An 18,362-nucleotide genomic window follows, 5' to 3' on the forward strand; every position below is an offset into this window, starting at 1 on the left:
ACTAATGGGCTTTGGAGAGGATATTCCTCTTTTTCACGGACTCCCTTATAACATGTCCAAATTACCATCCTCACCTTTAAGGCACACACTGATTGTGCTTCTTTCAAGACAGGTTTAGCTATTCTGACTGTCCATGGTGACAGTGCAATGCACTACTTAATCTGGCTCTTCTAGCCATAGTCTTTGTACTGATAGATTATATGATTCAGTCATGAGTGTTCGGTAACTGGTTTCACGGCTAGGTATAAAATGAGCCATTTCAGAAAGTGAAGTGTAGGGGAAGAGCTTTGTTACAAGTAAGAGAGAAGTGCCAGTGGGGGAGTTCATCCTGTGCACTGACCCTCCTTGATCCAGGAGTGAGCTGTGACACCAGAGGAGTGGTGGCAGTAGAACAATGAGCCATGGCATGAGACTTCCCAGCCCACAGAGCAAGTAAAGCTGAGTGCCTTCAGACAGGAAGCTGCCTTGTGGAGTAGGTACTTAATTGGGGAGCTAGGTTTGCTGACTCATGGAGCTGCATGCCTTCAGGCTGGGGTATACATGGAAGTGGCATACTCTTTAGGTATTCATTGACAGCCCTCACAAAAGCATTGTACCATTGTTGCAGACGGGCAGAGGTCATGCCAAGAGATCGAGAACCAGCAAGAGCCCTGCCTGTGGTCACAACAGAGAAGAGACCCTCTTGATTAACAAGTATATCCTGAAATTTCCTCACTCAAAGTGTAACCTATTATTTTCATATCTTAATAGAGCTCCTAATTGTGAGAATGATCTCTCTGTTCTGTGTAGCCATTGCAATGGATTGTCAAACCAAGCTGAGAAATAGAGTGCGTAGGAGGGGCGGTGGTTGTCAGAGTTGGTAAAAAGTATGGAGGGTAAAGGCCGACATGCTGGACCTCAAACTCATAGACACCAGCCTTCGGCAGCTAGTGCTGGTGGTGATTCTCCTCCCTTGTGCAGTTAGAGGAGACAACACCATCGTCATGCCACACTTTTACTACTGTAAACCCTATGTTCTTCACCAGCCCCATAATTCAAAGGCATCAGTTCTTCTCTGTTGTCCAGCTTTCACGTGCATATGTTGATCTTAGGGGCCATCAAGACGGTTCTAACTGACCCCGGGGACAACAGAATAAAGCATTGCCAGGTTCTGCCCCATGCTCAGCATCTTTGTCATATTCGAACACATTGTTCCCGCATTGTGTCAATCCACCTCCCCTGTTTTTGCTGACCCTCCACTTTAACCAAGCACGATGCCGTTTTCCAGAGACTGGTGTCTTCTGATAACATGTCCAAACGTATATGAGATGACGTCTCATCATCCTCGCTTCGAAGGCACGTTCCGGCTGTTCTTCCAAGGCAGAATTGTTTGTTCTGCTGGCAGTGCATGCTCTTTTTCATATTAGTATCCAATACCATAATCCAAATGCATCAATTCCTCCGGGGTCTTCCGGGCTCAGTGCCCAACTTCCACGTGCAAGAGAGGCGACTGAAAATACCTGGCTTAGGCCAAGTGCGCCTTAGGCCTCAAAATGGCATTCTTCCTCTCCAACACTTTAAAGAGGTCTTTTTTTCTTTCTTTTTTTTTTTTTTTTTTTAACAATTTCGATTTTATTTCCTTTCTGATTTGTTTTTCTTCAGCTTCTAATCTTTACGTAGGCTTTGGAGGAGGTCGTGGGGCAGCATCTGCAGGTCTAAATCAAGGTACGGGGTGTCGGTCCTTCCGGGCTTCACGTGACCGGTTCCTGACCACCTTGCTGTGAATGGCACAACCCACCCAGTCATGCAGCTGCACGCACGTATGTGTCGACGACACACGTTTTGGAAGTGTCTCTGACGATTGCGGCCTCTACTGTGTCTCTTAAGACGAACTTCTTAATGGCCTTGTCCCTGGGCACGCAGAGGGTGCAGTTCGAGCAGCGAATGGGCTGCCCTTGGCCGTGGCCTTGCTTAACACCACCATGGTTACTTACGCCTTTCCTTTGTCATCTCAGAAGCAGGGACGCGAGAGCAAGGGCGGCACTAGATCCGACCACCTTCTGTAGTGCGAGATCCCCACACCACGCGGAGGAATCCCGAGGAGATATGCCAAGAATGGCATTTCACTTTACTTGTGTTTTCTTTGTTATTCATTGTAGCTGTTGAAATGTAGGGTGGGAAGACATTTCCAGAGCTTATTTATTCGTAAAACAAGAAAGCCAGGGGACTATTTAACCGGATGATGGAAGAAAATGACTGTTCTTCGTTTCCCAGCAAGCATTGCGAAGCCCTAACCTAAAGAGGTCTTCTGCTGCATATTTGCCTAATACAATAAGCTGTTTGATTTTTGACAGCTGCTTCCATGAGTATTGACTGTGGGTACAAGCAAAATGAAATCGTTCACAATTTAGGTCTTTTCGCTGTTTATCATAATGTTGTCCACTGGTCCAATTGTGAGGATCGGGGTTTTCTTTACATTGACTTGCAATCCATACGAAAGGCTGCAGTCCTTGATCTTCATCAGCAAATAGTTCAAGTCCGCCTTGCTTTCAGCAAGCAAGGCGGGGTCATCTGCATTACACAGGTTGTTAATAAGCCTCCTTCCAATCCTGAGGTCAGGTTCTTCTTCACCTAGTTCAGCTCCACTGGTGACTTGCTCAAGGCCAGATTGAATAAGCATAAGGAGATACAACAACCCTGACGCACACCTTTTTTTAAATTTTAAACACACAGCATTCCCTTGCTCTGTTTGCACGACTGCCTCTTGATCCATGTGCAGATTCCACTTGAGCACAATGAACTATTCTGGAATTCCTATTCTACTCGATGTTATCCATAGCTCGTTATGATCCACAAAGTCAAATGCCTTTGAATGTTCAATAAACCACAAGTAAATATCTTTCTGTTATTCTATGCTTTCAGCCACGATCTGCCTAACATCAGCAATGATAACCCATGTTCCAATTTGTCTTCCAAATTTCTTGCCATAGATGCGTGAGTGCTTGCCGTGCTGTACTGAAGACTTTCATCAAAATCAAGGTCTTGGGAATTGACAGAATACCAACTGAAATGCTTCAACAAGCTGATAAAGCACCGGAAACGCTCGCCGTGCCTATGAGGTGATCAAAAACATCATGAAGTTTAATCCTTAAAGTAACATCTTTGCTCTTTCATCTTTCAAATGGTCAATGAAGTGGGAGATGAACCCATATCGATTATGTGCCTAGTACCATGATTGTCATTTTCATATGCACTGAAAGATCCAATGCATATCAAGTCCAAGGGATATCAAGTCCATTCCAACTCTTAGTGACCCCATAGGACAAAGTAGAACTCCCTAGGATGTCCAAGTCTGTAAATCTTTATGAGAGCTTTATTTATTCATTCACTCATACCGTAGAGTCAATTACAACTCATGCAGACTCTGTTTAAGACAAAGTAGAACTGACCCTGTGGGATTCTGAGACATGTACAGCTTTCTGGAAGCAGAAAGCCCCATCTTTCTCCCCAGCAGCTGCTGGTGCCCACTACTGATCTTGACATACTGATCAACACATAACCCATTACCCCGCCAGGGCTCCTGGAAGCATCCAGCCAATCTTTTCTACATCAGAGAGGGTTTGAACTGCCCACCTTGTGGTCAGCAGATAAATGTGTAGCCCACTGAATCCCCAGGGATCCTCTCTAAAGACCTGCAGAAAAAAAGGCCACCTACCTTTTGTTATATGATGCAGGTGATCTGAGTACCATGGAACCAGAGAATCAGCTTCCTCCTGGGTGATGGATGTTGTTAGCATTCCAGGGAACCTGAAATGCCTTCCCTGACACTGGAGTATGTCTGCCATGCCTCCGGGTGTGTCAGCCCTTCTAGCTGGTATTAGTGACCTGTCACCAGGTGTTGGTATTGACTCAAAAGCGATTGGGAAGATTTTTAAAAAGGGTTCAGCCCCTGGAGATATTGATGCTGTGGCCTTTCAGGTCTGCTTATACCTAACCTCCTCCCTGCCAGCCTTTTAACTCTGGTTCTAACACCACAGTAAGTAATACACTGTAAGATCAAACTCCAAAAGTTCATGACCGACTTTGCTCAGAGCCGAGATAGGATCGGTGGTATGCAGAGCAGAGCTCGGCTCATTAAAGACCTCTCTTTGATGAGGTTGAAAGCCATGGGTTCCTTCTCCGTAGGCAAAAGTGCCTCATTTGAAGCACAGTGGTAATGCATGGCTTCACCACCTGCTGTCTCTGCTAGAAGGGGCCGTATCGATTTGTTGAATAACTGCAGAGGCTTCTCTGCCAGCATCTCTGGGCACACGGGGAGGTGCAAATGATATCTGCTTATTTATGCATTCGCCACACATGAACTGCATGCAGGCTGGAGACTGGATCTGCAGTTCTCAGACAATCCAAGGGATTGTCTCCAAGTGAGCAGTGGGCCCAGTTGACAGGAACACCTGGCCTGAACAGACACGGGCTTGTTCAAAGTCTTTAAGATGTGTCTCCCTCGATGTGAAATGTTCATGTGTGCTTCACTGCAGGTGTGCAAATGTGTTTGCTGACAGGAGGCTCCCCCAGACTTTGTGGGGAGGCTACAAACTTAGGGGGATGCACCACGTGGCCTTGTCAAAGTCTGACAAATTCTGAGTTCCCAGAAATTGTTGGTCCCCACGGGCTTCCGATAAGGAGATCTGGCTGTGTGTCTTCTTGTATCAGGTACCGCTGGACGAGGTGCTGGAATCAAATCATCAAGGTTCCTTTTCTCAGGGATCTGCTTGGTTGCTAGCCAGGTGCTCTCACTCAGTGCCATCGAGTCAATGCCAGCTCACAGCGACCCTGTAGGGCAGGGGAGAACTGCTCCTGTGAGTTTCTGCGACTGTGACTCTTGACAGGAGAAGAACCCCACCCCCATCTTTCTCCTGAGGCGTGACTAGTGGTTTCGAACTGCCAATCTTTTGGATCACAGTCCAATGCAAAACCACCATGCCATCAGAGCTCCCAGGGCTCACCAGGGTCAGGTGCAGGGGAGTGAAATTGGTGTGCCTCTTCCATCCACGCCTTTGCATCTCCCATCAAATGACTGAGTGGGAGCACTCCAATAGGACATATGGGACTAATATGGGGGCAGGGGGGCGCATTGTTATGCTCTGTTTCTTCCCTTGGCATTGTTGCTACACAGGGATGTCGAACTCGCTGCCATTGGGTCTATTCTGACTTATAGTAGCCCTATCTACTTCAAGAATGAAAATATTCCTGACCCAAGCCATGGTGTTTTCAATTGTCCCCTATGCATGTGAAAGCTGGACATTGAATAAAGAAGACGGGAGGAGAAAGGATGCGTTTGCACCACGATGCTGGCAGAGAATATTGACAGTCCATGGGCTGCAAAGGAACAAAGAGCTCCGCCTTGGAAGAAGTCCAACCAGACTGCACCTGCCTTCGAGGCAAGGATGGCGAGACACCGTCACACATCCTTTGGATGGGTGATCAGGAAAGACCAGACCCTGGAGATGGGTACTAGCTGTTTGATGAAGAGGCGGGGTGGTGAAAAAGAGGGAGACTCGAGATGACATGGTCTGACACGGTGGCTGCCACAAGGGGCTCGGGCAGAGGAACCATGGGGAGGAAGGCGCAGGACCAGGTGATGGTTCCTTCCGTTGTCAACAGGGTCGCTATGAGTTGGAACCCCAACAACAACAACGTGAAGGGGTTGGCCAGTTTCTGCCGTTCTACCAGGTGCACAGTGAGCCATCTCTGAGGCTAGATGAGAGAAGCTCATGGCCATCCAGCCACCCAAGGAGCCTGGGCACATCTCCTGTGTGGGGAGAAGCAGGGGCACACGGAGCAGCAGGGTGCCGTGTTTCCTGGCCCACAGACCAGCAAAGCTGAGTGCCTTGGGGCAGGCAGCTGGCTTACAGAGTGGGGTCCCCTTGAGGCACTTGGCAGCTGGCCGTGTGGTGGGCTACCGTTGGGCTGCCAACCTCAGGATCAGCAGTTCAACTCTAGCAGCTACTCTGTGGGAGAAAGATGAGGCTTTCTACCTCTGTAAAGATTTCCAGCCTCCGAAATCCTACGGAGCAGTTCTCCTCAGTCCTCCGGAGTCGCTTTGAGTCAGAAATGACTAGACGGAAATTGGTTGAATAGGAGCTTTGGATCACTTTCCTGAGCAGGGCAGAGGCCAAGGGGGCCAGTGGCTGAGAGACTGAGAACCAGACGGAGGAGTGACTGATGGTACAACTGAGAAAAACCGCTGTGGACAACAGAATTGTATCCTTAAAGTTCCTGATTCTGATCTCTAATCTGTTAGCCTCCCTCGTAAAACCCCCAAATCAGGAGTAATTCCTGGGTCGTCGTTGCAACAGATTCTTGGTCCCAGCAGAGAAGCTGCGTGCCATGGGAGGGACAGTTGGTGACAGAAGGCAGGGATGGAGGGTGGAGAAATGGGAACAACGTGGGCAGATGTGCAACAGGATTCTCTCTCCTGAGTGAAGCTGGAAGGCGTGGCCTAGAAGTCCTGTCCTTGCCAAGCAATAAAACTATTTCTGAGAGGTTGTAAGTGCTTGCAAGGAATTAAGTCAGAAGAACGGAACCGAAATGTGAAAGAGGATATCAAAGAAATCCTCCCTCCGGCGACCTAAAGAGAAAGAAGCCGCCATGCAGTGATCTGTTGTGAGGGCGCCTCGTGCCTCGCTCATTCTGTCAAAGGCCGTGCGCACGCTCATTCCGGCCCCAAGACCTTCGCCTTGGCCATCTCTTCTGCCTGGAGAAACAAGACTCTTAGCTCCTCCAAGCTTCAGTTCCTCCCTTGGGTTGAGCTCGAGAATGGTCATAGAATGGTAAGGCTGGGTCAACGCCCAAGGCCCTCTGAGAAGTATCACATTTGCAGCTAGCAAGGTCAATACCTGCTCCACAAGGAACTTTTGAGACGTAGGGAAAGGTCCTCAACAAACGATCATGTGTCACAGTCATTAACATCACAGTCTGGCTTCTGCTCTCCCTGATCAGGAAGATTCGGGCCAGGACGGAAAGGCTAGAGATTGGCTGCTGTCTCCACCGAGTAGCTTCTTCTGCTCCTTCCACCTGGGGCTGGGGTTCCCACAGACAGAACAAAAACCAAAAGGAAGCTCACTGCTGTCGAGTTATACTGACTCATAATGACGCCATAGGACAGGGTAGAACTGGGAGTCCCCTGCCCCGAGTGAGTTTCTGAGGCTGTAACTGTTTACAGGAATAGAAAGCCTGTCTTTCTTCCGCTTCACAGAGAAGCAAGCACAACCCTGGCACCCAGACAGAGCTCATCATTGTTCCCCCAGCAACTGTGATGGGAACCCAGCGCCCACCTCACCCAGACCAGGGCTCGCCTCCCATGGGTGCTGCGTGCGCAGTTCTAAGTTCTTTTGTTGGGATTGTCACGATTACCCTTCTTTTCCCACTTTTTTTTTTCCTTAAGAGAAGGTAGAAGCTGTTATAAGGGCAAGGCTTACGCCTGGAACGAATGAGCCTTTGTCTGGGACATGCTCTGTGGGTGGACGCTGCAGTGAGTCCAGTGATACAGATGGCGCTAGTACAGCCGGGATGCAGGAGAGCATGACCAGTCACCAAGGAGGCGGGTATTCGTTTGTGCATTTTATTGTGCCATTACGCCCCTCCTCTCAGCGTTAAATGTCAGCAGCTGGTGACAAGCCTAATGATAGACAAGTGAGAACGACAACCCTGGATGCCAGGACTCCGCTCTCCCTGGAACTGAGATGAGGGGGCCTTCCTTCAGCCCGGCTTCTTGAACCGAAGCAGAGGCCGTAGAGACCATTAAGGGAGCCTAGATAAGCAGCCACAGCCGGGAGCTGCCAGGCTCTGCTTGGCAGAAGGAGAGGTTTTCCATTTCAAAAACCTGCTCGTTTGACTAAAGGTGAAGAGGATTTATAGGATGATGAGAGCTGTGTGGGAGGGTGTCTAAACAGTAAGGTCTCTGCTTTCTCGGCTACAACTTCGCATCTACCTATTTTGGGGTTCCTGGGTGATGCCAATGGTTACTTGCTCAACCACTTACCAAAGTGTTGCCGGTTCAAGTCCACCCAAGATAGAATCAAACCAAACTCACTGCCATTGAGTCGATTCCAACTGACAGGGACCCTGGAAAGACAGGGTAGCACTGTCCCTGTGGGTTTCGGAGACTGTCATTCTTTGTGGGATTACATATAGAAAGCCTGGTCTTTCTCCCTCCTGAGCAGCTCGTGGTTTGGAACTGCTGTCCTTCTCATTAGCAGCCCAACTCATAACCGTTAGGCTACCAAGTCCACCCACAGGCACCTCAAAAGAAAGGTGTGGTGATCCTGCCCCAGTCAGCCATTGCAAACCCTAGCAATGTAATTCTACACTAGCCCACAAGGGGCGCTGAGAGTGGAGATTGACATGTGGGCACTGTATTTATTGGCATTGAAACCGTATTCTCAGTTATGCCCTCTTCTCCAGTGTTAATAACCTCTGTTAAAGCTACAAGGGACTTGCTGATGCCACTTTTGTGCTTCTATCCCCTCTTCCTGATAATCCTGAATGCTGTCACTCAGATGAAGTTAGAAACGTAGCAGGTGAGAAACCACCATTTACACTGTACCGCATGCTCTCCCCACCCCACCTTCCTGGGCGGGAAAGGGAACCCCCTCTTCCCCCACACACAGAAAGGCCAGGGCCTGGCCAAGTCAGCTCAGAGACATAGCTCCTCTCAAGCCCTGCTCTCCCTCCACCTGGGGCTTGAGTTCCCATAGACACACAAGCCCAACTCTCAGCCCTCACACAACACTCCACAGGGCGCCTCCAGCAACTGCACCGCACCGAGAAATCTGCCTCCTGGGACATTAGCACCCACCTCACCTCAGACCAGGTCTCCCACACGGATCCTCTCCAAGAGCCTCCTTTTGTTACAAAACTCGTCATGGGGCCTTCCCTGTAAGCCACCACATTTCCCACACTGTTGCCGTCTCTGTTGACTTAAGCTCAGAGGCAAACGAGCAAATGTATTTTGTCAGATGGGCAGCTCGCTGCTAACAGTTTGGAGGGACGCTGCACGCACAGCTCCCCTCGGGCCCCCACTACACCATCTCCCATTTATTGACTCAGTGTTGCAACTGCCTAGCCAGTCCACCGACCAGCTCTCCAAACCCAGCACTTGCTGGACTCACTGGACGCAGCATTTGTGTCTGTCAGAGTCGTGTTCTCGTGGAGAGGCTAACCAACCTGCATTGCCCGGTCTTCCCTTTATGAGTTTTGCCCCATCAAGCAGGGTCCAGCAGGGTCAACCTAGCCCAGCTGAATCAATGCATAAAGAGGCTGTTTCAGGAAAAATACGGTAACACACGGGTCTACAACAAACGTTGAAGGGCTGAACCCCTGGGACGCCTCATTGGGGATCCTGTTAGCAGAGCATGTGGCGGCTGTGCCCTGCTGGGCCTGCTGCTGATTGAAATGTGTTCAGACTGTGGTCAGGGGAGAAATACGGGGATGAAAAGAAGTGAGAGAAAGCTCCAATCACAAGGCCTGTCCTCCACCTAAACACTTTCCAAGACAGCTTGTCAAACCCCAGGCTGTGAGGGAAAAGAACATTCTCTCGTTTCTGTTGTTTTCAGTCGGCTTCTTACGCTGACACTGCTGACTGGCTTGTTCCCTGCTATGCGCTGCCAAGACCCGGATCCATGAGAAACACTTGTGACAATGTGACAGAGAGTCATCAGTAAACCCTCAGCTACATCTTTTTTTACAAGCTGTGCTGGATGCTTACAAGAACATCATAATAATTAAAAAATCTTAGCTTTTGGAGCCCACGTGCATGTTCTGGTTCGGTGCACAGAAATGAGCTTCTGTCTAGCCCAGGAATCAGCAGCCATTAAGACAGAAGAGCAGATCCCATCCCTCACAACAATTAAAAATGTATTCGAGAGCCATAAATATATTTTTGCAAACAAATAAAATCGCCATTGTCTGAAAAGGAAACTGATGGTTTTATTTTCGTTTTCAAGTTACTTCAGAGCCACATGTACAGACACAAGGACCACAGATGGCCCAAGAGCAGCAGGGTGCTGACCCCTGGTCCAGCCTCACTGGAAGGTCCTGCGGTGGGATGAATGATTTGCAGAAAACTTTCAGCCCAAATCTGCTGGAAAACACACACACACACACACACACACACACACTTAAAGTATTAAAGATCAAAGATGTCATCTTAAAGACTAAGATGCGCCTGATCCAAGCCATCGTACTTTCAATCACCACATATGCACGTGAAAGTTGCACAATGATTAGGACGACTGGGAAAGAAGTGACACAGCTGAATTCTAATGTCGGTAAAGAATACTGGAAGTGCCACAGACTGCCAGAAGAATGAACAACCCTGTCTTGGAAGAAATTTAGCCAGAATGCTTCTTAGAAGTTAGGGTTTCTCATGTACTTGGACAGGCGTATCAGGAAAGACCAGTCCCTTAAAGGGGGGGGGGGGCCCTTAAAGACCAGCCCCTTAAAAGGACATTATTTGTGGTGAAGTCGAGGGACAGAAAAATAAAGGACCCACAGTGAAGTAGACTGGTGCTGCGGCTACAAGAATGGGCTCAAACATTCCTACGATGGGGGAATGGGGCCGGAGTGAGCAGTGTTCTGGTGTGTTGTACATGGCGTTACTGTGAGTCAGAACGGACTCGATAGCATCTAACAGCTACAACGGACCTAAAGGGCCATGACTCAGACCCAGTGGCACCACAGACCGAAGACTCGGAAGTCTGTTTCAGTCAAGGTGGCAGCCAAGGCTGTCCCACAGAGCAGTTGGACTCTGTCGGTGGCACACAGGGTTTCCCTAAAGTCAAATCAACTTGACAACAACAGGTGTGGGGGCTTCCTCTCCTTTCTTTGTGTCTTGGCCTGCCCCAGGCCAAGAACTCACATGTCACATATCTTACGGAAAATAGATAAACCCATCATTGTTCTTTCTTGTAAGTATGTGGGTGATGTGATTACTTTCTTTGGAAAAGCACTTCTTGTTGGCAATTTCCCCCATTGGTCTGGCCAGAAGATTGAAGGAGTCTGTTTGGGAAGAAGTCCATTCAGAATGTTCCTGAGAAGCGAGGAGGGCGGGACTCTGTCACAAGTGCTTTGGGCATGTCCTCAGGAGGGACCAGTGCCTGGAGAAGGACCTCTTGTTTGGTAAAGTAGAGGGGCATCGAAAAGAGGGAGCAGGATGGCCGCAGTGGCTGCAACACTGGCCTCAAAGGTCAGAGCTGTGAGGATGGCCCAGGCCCGGGCAGTGGTTCATTCTGCTGCACAGGCAGTCAGCCAGGACCAGCTCGACAGCGCCTGATGCCAACAACGGTAGCCCTCACTGGAGAATCATCTTTCAGAACAGAATACTTTGCTGTTAATAGTTTCAAAATACTTCAACACCCTAACTTAACCACTGCCTCCCGGGCTCTGTAGAATTCTATACAGTTGAGGCATAAGGATGGAACAGAGGCCTTTGTTTCAGATTATCCGTTCCCTGTGCCTGAATGGAAGGGCTCCCACGGATGAAGCATTCTGACCACACTCTGGCTGAAACCACCCCTAAGGACACACACGCACGCACGCATGCACACACACGTCCATCCGGCTGATTCTAGACACAGATTCTAGACACTGCTGCAGATGCTCCATCAAAGGCACTTAACAGAAAGAAAACAATGACACCGATCTGCTTCCTGGCTTTGTCCTTGGATGAATATTTTCTTACTCTCATCGTTTGCTCCTGATAATTCAGAGATCCCTCGCTGGTGAGAGGATTGCATGGACGAACAGAGTCCTGGGCATTCCTGTTGTGACAGTAATTTCCCCGTTTGATGAGATAAGAATTCGTAATAACATCATTTGTAGGGCTTTTCAAAGAGACGTGGGGATGGAAAACGTTCGCTGGGACCCGTTCCCTAACTGCTCCTCCATTTGGGCTGACGAGGACTTTATCTAAGGATGTTGTCCAAATCACCAAAGCACCGGGTCTGAAAAGTCCGATTTCCCTGACAGGCAGAGGGGACAGGAGGTCTGTCCCCAGAGCGGTCCTGGGATGTATAAAGGACACGACGTTACTTAAGGAGGGCTCCAGCATGAGCATTGCTCATTGTAGGCCTGCCTGCGGCAGAACAGCCTCAGTGCCCTCCCAGGTGGCTGGATAAACTCAACGTGATCCATACAGCCAATGGAATATTACTCTGCCTACTCTGCCACGAAGAGAAATCCTACATGAGATTGCACGGATGAACCTGAAGTGGCCAAAGACCTTGTGCTGCCTGAAGTAGGTCAGTCATAAAAGGACAAATATTGTAAGATGCCACTTAAATGGAATATCTACAACAGGCAAGGGATCAACGTTAGTCAGTGGTTTCCGGGCGCAAGTGGGAGGGGAGAGGGAGAGAGGGGAGGAGCCATCCCTTAGGGGACACTGGGCTTTGGTTGAGGGTAAGGGAAAAACCTGGAAACAGATCATGGTCATGGTTGAACAGCAGCATCAACATAATGAATGTCACTGGATGGTAAAGATGAGGGGGCTCCCAAAAATTTGTGGGGAAATTCTATTATTTTCTGCACCCTTTTGTCCACCAACTTTGGGAAGCCCCGTAGTAAGAACCACTGCGGGAGGGTGGGAGGGAGGGAGAGTTGAAACAGAATGACAGAAAACAGACTTGAAATTTCTTTCTGAAATCAGAATCTTTTTTCAGCCCTGTCTGACGCTGCAGAAGAAGCCCTGGAGGTAGAATGGTTACACGTTTCAAGACTCAAACATGACAAGGATACATCGTTCACAAAGTCCCTTCATACGTCACCCCACACACAAGTCCACCAGAACCCAATCATTCTGGAAGAGTTTCTCAAGCTAAGACCAAAAGAAAAAAAGAAAATCCTTTTCTTCCAAATGAGTGTTCCCACAGTTGAGAGGCCACCCTGCTCTGTGGCTGCTGACCATCGCTCTCTCTTATTTTGACATTCACTTGGGTTTCATTGACTACGCAAAGCATTCAACTTTGTGCATCATAGCAAATTATTATTAACATTGCAAAGAATGGGAAGTAATGGTGCTCACTCTGAACCTGTAGCTAGACCACAGTAATCATTTGAATAAAAAAAGGATACTGAATAATTTTAAATCAAGAAAAGTGTGCATCAAGGTTGTATCTTTTCATTATTTTTATCTGATCTTCATACTGAGCCATTTTTAAAATTTGTTCTAGTTTTTATTATCTTCTGCTTTCTTTCTGTTTTTCTTTCCTGAGCTCCTTAGTGATGTGAGCGGATCCTCCCAGGGAAACCTCAGACACTGGGGCTTCTCTTCTGCTTCATGCTCTGTTTTACTATCTATTTATGTCTTTTTTTTCTTCCCAAACTGCACAGCCCACGTGAAATCATTGATAACAGTAAATGGCAGCCTTTGGTAGGCGAAAACCTTTGTGGCTCCAATGGGAAGATGCTCCACACTGCTGAGACCTGGGCGCCACGCAGGGAACAACTCAGATGGAATTCCAGGCCGGCTGGACTCAGCGCGACCCTTCTCTCTGGTTGGCTTACGGCGCCTATCAAGCGGCAGAAACCCAGGGCGGACAAAAGAGGGCAGTGTTAGCTGCATCTTTCCTCACAGGGCTGAGCTCGGTATCACTGCGCAAGCCAAAGGAAAACTATGCCCAGCATTTCATAACACAGGAAGCGGGAAGTCGATTAGATAGCGGGCTCCGCCATCGCCACAAAAGAAGCAGGCGTTTGTAAAAGTCACTTTTTCACCCGTCCCTTGACACAAAAGCCTGACCAGAAGAGAGATTTCTGTTGATGGTTTTCCATCCGATTGGTGAAATCTCTAGAAGCAAATAAAGGAATATGTGATCCATTCCAAACTATCACAGACCGTACAGAGCATGGCATTCCAACCCCTGATTTTGCAGGCAGGGACCAGGCTGGTGCGTATGTTTATCATTCACGTCTCTCGGTGCTCAGGTTTCATCAGCAGCCTGCAGGGAGAGGGCTCTCAGATTTCCTCCTGGGGTTCCTTAGACAGTGTTTTGTCATTTCAAAATGAGCTCCATGTGTTGTGTGCTACCTGAAAGGTTGGAAGTTCGAGTCCTCTCAGAGGTGTCCCAAAAGACAGGCCTCAAAGCAAACCAAACTCACTGCCGTCAAGTTGATGCCCCCTGTAAAAGCTGCCCCTACACATTTCTGAGAATGTAGCTCTACAGGAGTAGAACTCCCCATCTTTCTCCCTCAGAGCAGGGTAGTGGTTTCAAACTGTTGACCTTGCTGTTAGAAGCCCAATGAGTAACCACGCCAGGGCTCCAAAGGAAGGCCTAGTGGTCACAAACTCAATGCCATGGAGCCAATTCTGACTCCCAGTGACCCTATAGGACAGAGTAGAACTGCCCTTATGGGTTTCTGAGACTGCAATTCTTTATGGGAGTATAAAAACTCCTCTTTCTCCTGCAGAGCAGCTGGTAGCTCCCAACTGCTGACCTTGCAGTTAGCAACCCAACAGGTGACCCCTGTGCCACCGGGGCCTGGTGGTCTACGTTCCAGAAACTCTATGGGGCACATCTCCAGCAGACACACCTGGGGTTGCCATAGTCACAATCAACTCCATGGTAACTGGTTTTGTTCTGTCCACACAAAGGTAGGCCTTAGCAAGGGAGCCCCAGCCCCTGCCCTGGATGCCATCACGTTGGGCTGGATTGGATTCCCATTCTTTGGCAATGCCATGCTGTTGTTGTGTGTTGTTGAGTAATTCCAACACCCAACAACCCCACAGGACAGAGTCTAACTGCCACGTAGGGGCTCCTAGACTTTCATCTCTATGGGAGCAGATCACCATGACTTTTCTCCCTCAGAACAGCAGCTGGCTTGAACCACTCACAGTTCAGCAGCCAAGCACTTAGCCATTGCACCACCAGGGCTCCGTTGACATGTCACATTTCTCATAACAAAGCTCTGAGTACTCAAAAGGTGCACATTTTGCAGAAGATCAATCTATTCTAAACTATGCACACATCTGCTTCCATCTCTTTCGATATGATTATTGCTATTAGCTGCCATCAATTCCAGACAAATTTGTTTTCCCTGTCTCTACAAATATTTTGAGCTCTATGGCAATTAGATTGTATGTCAACTTGCACCTGTGTGAAAGTGCAGGCGTGGAATCCAGCCTATCTGTCACGTTGTGGCCTGATGATGCCTGCTTGGGCGTGTGCCCTTTTTATAAAAAAGACACTGAGAATTTCTCTGCTGCCCCGTTGCCTTCCCTGCTTGCTGGGAATCTGTGTCTGCCTTCAGGGGCAGCCTCAAGAGAGCTGCTGACCCTAAGAGACAACCAGGGAGCTGTTGTTCTGTCTCCCCAACAACATTGGATCTACACCACTCCACGCTCACCAACCTGCATTGGCCAACCAACTCCTGCTTCCCACTGAGCCTGTCTTGTGTTATCAACCTGCAGACCTGCAGCTGCCTGAGTCTGAAAGGGCCCCTGTCAACAGTCAACCTGGGGACTTGAGTTGGACTGGTCTGGGATACCTTCTTGATATAAAATTACATCTTGATGTCAAGTTCTTTTGTGTGTGTGAGATATATATATTAGTCTGGGTACTTTAGAGAAACAAATCCACAGAAACGCATGTATAAGAGAGAGTTTTATATAAAGGTTAAGTGCACATTAAGTAAACATCCCAATCCAGTGCTACCCAAGCCCACAAGTCCAACATTAACCCATATGTCTGACACCAATCCACAAAGCCCTCCTCCATCTCACAAAACAGTTGCAATGATGCCAACTGCAGGAGGAAACCTGAGTCAGTGAATGTGTAAGCATCTCAGCACTAGCAGGGGTCTCCACACGGCTGCTCCAGCACCCAGGGCTGCATCGGGGTAGGTCCATGTGGCTTCTCCTCAGGGATGTCTTGCAGGAAGTGAGCCTTGCCAGCTGAAGCAGGAACTGGCTAAACAGCTAGCTGCACACTGGTCCTACCATCAGAAAGCAAGAGACCCGAGAACTAAAAAGGTGAGGCTCACTGAGCCATTTATCTCTCCGCCCTTCAATTAACCCCACATGTGTTTATCGACCAGGTTGGCACAATAAACTAACTCAATATATAATGACTAGTTTTGTATCTCTAGACCATCCAACCTTAACTCAAGCTCCTGTTAAGTACAAGGCTTTACATTAAACATGCAAAAGGACACTTCCTTTGCCTTGAATAACCTAACCATCAGGTATGAAGACAGATGAGGTCATATACAACAAGGTATATACATAATGCAAGGCACAGTGGGTCCATTTAGAAGAAAAATACAAAGAAAAGAAAAGAGATTCTTGTCTATTTATCTGGAGTGATATTATGGATTTGATATCCCCTAGGTCCCCAAAATGTGTGTGTTATAAATCCTTCTCTCCATGCCTGTGGTTACCACCACTTCCCTGGCACTTTGTCACACTTCGTTCGATTATGTGAAGAAGAGTGTGGTATCGGGGTTGTAGGAAGACTCATTAGCACTTGCTGAGAGTGAGGCGGACTTGACGTACTTGCTGACAAAGATCGAGGACTGCAGCCTTTGGTTTGGATGACAGCTCAATGTAAAGAAAACCAAAATCCTCACAAGTGGACCCATAAGTAACGTCATGATAAATGGAGAAAAAGTTGAAGTTGTCAAGTTGATTTTGTCTTGCTTGGATCCACACTCAATGTTTATAGGAGCAACAGCCAAGAGCTCAAAAGACAAGGTGCATTACGTAAATCTCCACAAGACCTCTTTAGAGTATTGAAAAGCAAGGATGGTACTTTGAGGACTAAGATACTCCTAACCCAAGCCATGGTCTTTTCAATTGCCCCATATGTACGTGAAAGTTGGACGTTGATTAAGGAACACTGAAGAAAAATCGCTGCACTCTAATTGTGGTGCTGGAGAAGAATATCGAAAGCACCATGGCCTGCTAAAGGGACAAACATCTTTCTTGAAAGAAGTAGGGCCAGAATGCTCCTAGAGGCAAGGAGACTAAGATTCGTCTCGCATACTTTGGACATGTTGTCAGGAGCGCCCGGTACCTGGAGAAGGACATCACGCTTAGTAAAGTGGCGGGGCAGTGAAAAAGAGGAAGGCCTTCAGCAAGATGGATTGGCACAGTGGCTGCAACAATGGGCTCGGGCAGAAAAACAACTGTGAGGACGGGACAAGACCCGGCGGTGCTGCCTTCTGTTATGCCCGGGGCCACCATGGGTCAGAACTGATTCGATAGCACCTAACAACAGCAATAATATTAATATAATATGCAAGTACAACTTTGCTGAAGATAATTCCAAAATGGTGGCAGTATACATCCATAGCAGCCTGCCGGAAATTCAAGCTGGATTCAGTAGAGGACTTGGGATGAGGAATATCACTGCTGACATTAGATCGATCTGGTTGAAAGCAAAGGCTACCAGAAAGAGGTTTGCTTGTCTTTGACTGGCTACTCAAAGGCATTGATCTGTGTGAATCAAACAGTGATGAGGAACCTTGTGAAGAAAGGGAAGGCCCAAGCACTTCACTGTGCTCGAGTGGAACCTAGAGATGGAGCCAGGGACAGCTGCTCAAATGAAACTAGGGACCCCTGTGGCTGAATATCAGCAGAGGTGTGCAGCAGGATGTGTCTTTTCCCCATGCTTATTCAATCCGCATGCTGAGCACATAATCTGAGAAGCGGGGCTGCGTCAGGAGTGTGCCTCAAGACTGGAGGAGGGCTCCGTACCAACCTGACATATGCAGGCCTTGTTTGCTGAAAGTAGAAATGAAGCCCTTCAGTATGGGTTGCAACTCAATGTAAAGACAACAAAATGCGTATCGCTAGAACGACGCTCCATGGAGAACACAGGGAAGGTGCCGAGACTTTCCTCTTGCTTGGATCCACAGTCAATGCGCATGGAAGCAGCAGGCAAGACGTGGATTGACTGCAAATGGTGGATTGCCCCGAGTGAATCTGCTGCACAAGACCTATTCACAGTGTTAAAGAGATGTCACTTTGAGCACTAAGCCATGGTATTTGTGTGTGAAATTTGGACAAGAAATAAAGAAGACACATTGAATGTGAGTCAACCGCCATTTTTAAGTAGACCTTAGTCTCAGGTTGTGTCAGTGTGAAACTGTGCTGCACAGGGTTCTCAATGACTGTTTTTTTTGGAAACAGATGACCAGAACTTTCTTCCAAGGGAGGTAGAGTCAATCCACCATCAGTTGAAGCCCCTCTTTCACCCATCTTAGTAAGTTGATGAGAAGTAAGCCTTCACATCAAAGAACAAACAATCATATCATTGTAAATGAGGGTAAGTGCAGACTGGAGACTCAAAGCACATTGGTAGGCAACTGGATACCCCCTTACTGAA

The 18,362-nt window shown here is 48.2% G+C and overlaps 1 pseudogene; it reads right to left on the bottom strand.

Annotated features, from left to right (window-relative positions):
• Nucleotides 1-1,651: 1,651 nt before the first annotated feature.
• The window catches only part of LOC105978922, a 46,489-nt pseudogene continuing 29,778 nt past the window's right edge, over nucleotides 1,652-18,362 (bottom strand).

Source organism: Echinops telfairi, unplaced genomic scaffold, assembly GCF_000313985.2.
Source record: "Echinops telfairi isolate 266 unplaced genomic scaffold, ASM31398v2 ScPeMD7_7468;HRSCAF=8506_0, whole genome shotgun sequence".
NCBI lineage: Eukaryota > Metazoa > Chordata > Mammalia > Afrosoricida > Tenrecidae > Echinops > Echinops telfairi.